Genomic DNA, 5487 nt, shown 5'->3' on the forward strand with positions numbered 1-5487 from the left:
GACAGCTGTTGTAAATTTTAAGGCGATAGCCTTTAATGGCTCATACTCGCGGTGACCGTCCGTCCGTTACATCACCACCTAGGTCACGTGGCGCCACGCTCGCGCCAGCTGCTCTTCTCCTCTGTCGTGAAATGAATTCAAGCGCGGCAAATTCAAATCAGTGCAATGAGTCGCAAAAGGCTTTCGCCTTCCCGTAGTTAAGAGATATCTAAGTGTCTCAAACGAATTTTTTTTTTCCTCTTGAGGGATATCTGTGAACTGTCGTTCATGATCTGAGGGAACCTGCCGTATGCGCTTCGCCCCATTTTTATTCTTCTAGTTATTTCCATCTCATGATCCGGATAACCGTTAATACCTGCTCTAAGCAGGCCTATTCCCTTACCACTTCCAGCACCTCGCTACCAACTGTGAACTGCTGTTTCCTTTCAAGACTGTCGAACATTACTTTGGTTATCTGCGTGTTAACTTTTAGACCCACCGTTCCGCTCTGCCTGTCTAACTCATTGATCATGCGTTGCCTTTCATCTCATCTCCTGAGTGACTTAGCAAGGCTCTGTCATCAGCGCATAGCAAATTACTTAGGTATTCTCTATTAACCCTTATCCCCAACTGTTCCCAATCCAGGCCTAGGAACGCCTCCTGTAAACAGGCAGTGAATAGCATTGTCGAGATCGTGTCTCCCTGCCTGACACCCTTCCTTATTGAAATTTTATTGCTGTCTTAATGGAGGACTATGGTAGCTGTGCAGTTGTTATAGATGTCTTCCAGTATTTTCACATGAGACTCCTTTACACCCTGATTCCACAATTCCTGCATGACTGCTGAGGTTTCCACTGAGTCAAATGTTCTCTCGTAATCAATAAAGCCTAAATAGAGGGGTTGGTTACATTCTGTACATTTCTCTATCACCTGATTGATAGTTTGAATATGATCTATTGTCGATAAAACGGGACATCACTTCACAACACTATGCTAGCACGGTGCATTGTCAAATCTATAAATCAATAGATTTAACCATGCCCCGTGCAAATGCTAGCATAAAGCTGTAATGTCCTGTTTTATGTCCTCTATTTTGTTTATTTCATGCGCATAGTCCTATGACGAGTGCGAATGTTCGCGATTATGCACGCGGGTTGCCCGACGCGTTTAAATTTTCAGCCCAAGAATTGTAGAGACACCAGCATTTCACGTTCTACTCTGCTCGTAACGACGCGCGGGGTATACGAATGACACAACTAGGAAAAATATTTACTACAGGCGGGTACAACTGAGGAACGAAGCGGCCAGTGGCCCTCAAGGAAGGCCATCCAGCCAATCGAGTCGACTGATTTTCATGACGCTACAGTTAATCCTATTAAGCCGGAGTTAGTCCCCTTTCATCTGCCACCCCTGCAGTGCCATGACAGCAGATTCAATGGTATCAACCACGATATCCTGAGAATCAATCGACGCTATTGGCTGGAAGGTATACTTTGAGGTGCATTTGACGCTTACTTCTTGAGTTGTATCTGACTCTAGTGTGGTTTTGGTAATTCAGTACCGCACTGTTTCCCCGCCATGAACTCTAGCTTGGGTTTCAGCATGTTGTGACGTCGTAAGTGGGCGCACAAAACAGCCACAAATCACGTGCACCTAGATTATAGTGACGCATTCAATGCTCTGTCATGACCGATGCGAGCACACGTGATCCACAGTGTTTTGGTGCACTTTCCTTTTACATCACAGTTTGTGGAAGGCTATGTCAAATCTTTAGGAGGCAAAAGGGCTGTAATAAATTATCTGAAGCATACTGTGGCATACCTGCTCGAGTTTTGTCATTCCTGCTGCCCTGCACACTATTATAACTATCAACAACAACAAAAAAACAAGCAAACAGAACTTCACACATTTAATACTGCCCGGCCGAAGCACGCAGTGTACAAGTAGTCCACGGTGTGAGACCGGCCCCCGGGCGTCACTTCAGCGTAGCGGTATCGCTATCGCCACCGCCGAGTACTCTTTGCGGGCGCAAGTTCCCACAATAAACCATTTCGCTTCCGAAGTCCTCGTCTGGCGCGCTTCCTGCACGACTGCCTGTCGCCCTCGCCCCAGTGAATACACGACTATAAAGCTAACCACAGACCAGTTCTAAAGTTTATAGCCGCATGAATTTGATACCGAAACAAAGAACACGCCGACCAAAGGAGATTGAAGACATTTACTTGGCGGCTATCACACGAAGACCTCGTTGCTGTATACAAAGATTGATTGATTGAAATAACTTTTATTTCCATCAGAAAAAAGGCGCCTCTCTCCCCGCCCCCCGGCTCGCAGGCCTGGGAAGACGGGGAGTCGTGCGCCCGCGGATTAAAGGCTGGCAGGCAACCCTTGGCTTGTTGCGGCCTCTTCCGCCAGATGGACGGTGTGTCGGTGGATGGTAGGGTCTGCGCTTCGCAGCAGGGTCTCCTAGGCTCCTGAGCCGCTCCACTACTCACTATATTTTGTCCCATCCCTGGGGATTGTGGGCACGCCCAAATTATGTGGTCGAGGGCCCTGCCTGGCCCGCCGAACCTTCCCTCCGCCCCAACGACAAGCTGGACACGGCGCACGCGGTGGCCCTCAGACAACTGCAGACGCTCACGTACCCCAACCCGGCACAATACCACAGACTCTACCCCGGAACATACCCGACAAATATATGCAAGGTCTGCCACACTGCTATAGCAACTTTACCCCACATGCTCTGGGACTGTAGCAAAAACCCTGACGGTGCTAACTCCGGAACCCTCCCGCCGCGGTGGGCCGCTGCCTTGCTCCGCCCCAGCCTCGGTGACCAACTTTGGGCCGTCCAGCAGGTCCTGCAAGGCGACAGCGAGGCAACACCTCGACGTCCCAACGTGGGAGACCTAAGGCCCCGTCGGCGAAAGCTCTGCAGGACTTTAAATAAAGTTGTTATCAACCAACCAACCAAACAACCAAAGGGTCCCTTTCACCCCACAGTGTTTGCACTGATCGTTCTCCCTAAGCGTGCACAAGGATGGCTAGAACACGTCGTACCGAGCGGACCCTCTGCGACAGAATTTTGCTGAACACCTCCCAAGAGTAGCCGTACCCGTCATGTGGAACGGTGCGAAGCAAGGGCTCTGCACCATACAATAGCGGGGACCACTGTGGCGGCGCCTCGAAGGACCTGTCTGTGGCTTCGCGTCCTCGCCGCAGCGTCGGCAGAAGTCACGTCTGCTTTCTCCGCAAAGAGGTGACGCGCCCGCTCCGCCAGCCACCTGCGCCGTTGTTTGTCCACGAGTGTCGCGGGAGGGCGCGGCGACGGGCGTGGAGGGTGTGGGGGGGGAAGCTGTCCTCCTGTCTCTCCAGTGACTCTAGTCTCGCCGCATCCGGTCGCTTCCGCTCGAGCGGCCCGCAGAAGCCGCTTCTGCAAACACGCTCCGCGGTCGGGATACCGCAGACAAGCGTCGCACCAGTGACTCTCGGTGATTGTGTCTGCGACGCTTGCTGCGGGCATAGAGGAAGCCGACGCGTGTGACCTTCCGTATGCTTGCACTGCGTTGGTCCTTGGCGTCTTCATGGCTGCTGCGGCGCGTGAAAACTGGGCGGTGGCGTTGACGGCCCGAGTGTGACTTTCTAAATACCGAGAGTAGATGATTGCCTGATTGCCGAACAGAGGAGTTTACAGGTTGGTCCATTGCTTGGAGGAATTCCCCGAGGTTGAGCAGATTTGCAATCAGGGAGTCGCTCTACATCGGGTCAACACCGCTCAAACTTCCAGTTGTTGACCAATCCTCTCTCGGCCTGCCATATGCTAGCCGTCCCGGTTAGCTCAGTTGGTACAGCGACTGGACTGCCCCGGTGAGGCGGTGGTCCCGGGTTCTAACCCTACACCAGGACGAATTTTTCTTCAACTACGAGGTTCCTGTGGAAGCTGTATAGCTTTCCTTTGTAGCCGTAGGGATGCGCTTGGGTGTATGCTAATGAGTAATTACTGCGTTATTAGAGAGGAGGGGGATGAAAAATTTGATTCAAGGCCAGCACTAAGGCCCGGTTAAAAAGAGTGCTTGCTCCGCTAAGGCCCGCTGATCATCCGCCGAGCTCTAGTGAAGCCATGCACTCCAGGAAAGAGGGGAAAGGTAAGGGAAATAAGGAGAGGTAATGGCAGTGTTACATGAATACAGAATGTACTCTGTGTTTGCCCTGATCTCCGGACAGTTCGGACATTTTTCTGTGTCACGCCATCCGAAATTGTAGATGATTAATGAGGTGAGGAGAGCGTTAATTTGAACTTTGCAAAGGACGTGTGCTTGTTCCGTGATGAGTGAAGAGTGAGAATGGAGTCGATTGGACCACTATTGGTAAATGATTCCGGGCGTGGACACAAAAACAAAAAGAAAGCGGTTCAACAATACTGGATTTTGTATCCTTTTTAATTTGCCGTCGTATTTGTGGTAGAGTCATTATTATTATCTTTAGTCTCATTGTTTGTAGTAGTAGAAGAAATAATAATATAGTGGTTTACTGGTGCAGCGACAACTGTGTTGCAACGCGCAGGCACTGGTTTGGAAACATTTACAAAAAAAGCTGAACTGTGATTAAAATGGAACGCCACAGCATGCACCACCACTGACATTTTGTCAATGTTGGGAAGACATACCTCAACAAAACCAACGAAAAAGTCAAGTAACCGCTCGACTTCCAGCCGCGTTGCTTTTAACCTCACTTATTATTCTAAGCTGATTTCAAGCGTCTCTGTAAGTTGGCACCAACGTCGGTCCCCGCCTCGTTTCATGCCAAAGCCGTAGCTTCTCCCAGTTCTCCAGTGAGGCCTTGAGCCAACAGCAGGGGGCAAGGCATTGTCTCACAAGGAGTATAAAATGGTTCCGCCAAAGGCGAAAAAAAAATGAAGAATAGGGCCACAGGCTGAAGACAAAGCAAATGATGTAAGAAAGTTTTCTACGCGTTATCGTGTCGGCCTTGCTTCCTTCTTTACCTTGTCTTGAGACAGCAGCCATTTATATCCAGTACATTATTTGTTAGTTAAACGGCCTGTAACCTTTACAACGAGTAAAAACACGCGACGAAAGGCCAACTTAAAGCAGCTCATCCGATAAACAAACCACGCGCCTCAAGACCGTGGCACAGACATGGCCAGCGCACAAAAGTCTCCTTGCCCACGGTGACGCGATTCCCGCAACACAGCCCACTCAAGGTGGCAGTGCATCGGTGACACAAGTAGCTTCCATTAGACAGACACGGCTCTCGATGTCTGGTGCTGCGAGGCGGAACTTGACGAGAGCAAAAAGGCTACGGGCGAAAGTGTTTGTGGCTCCAAGACTCGGGATGCATCAAGCAGAAGGCGTCGTCACACTGCACCCTCCCCCCAGACACGCACGCACACACTCAGTCCTCCCCCGCAAAATCAGTCGCGCCCCGAGCGCCGCTCGGCGGGATACACACACATCGGGCGGGCCCCCTGTACCCTCGCCGCCTGCGGGCCCC

This window comes from Amblyomma americanum, chromosome 4 (genome assembly GCF_052857255.1).
Source record: "Amblyomma americanum isolate KBUSLIRL-KWMA chromosome 4, ASM5285725v1, whole genome shotgun sequence".
Classification (NCBI taxonomy): domain Eukaryota; kingdom Metazoa; phylum Arthropoda; class Arachnida; order Ixodida; family Ixodidae; genus Amblyomma; species Amblyomma americanum.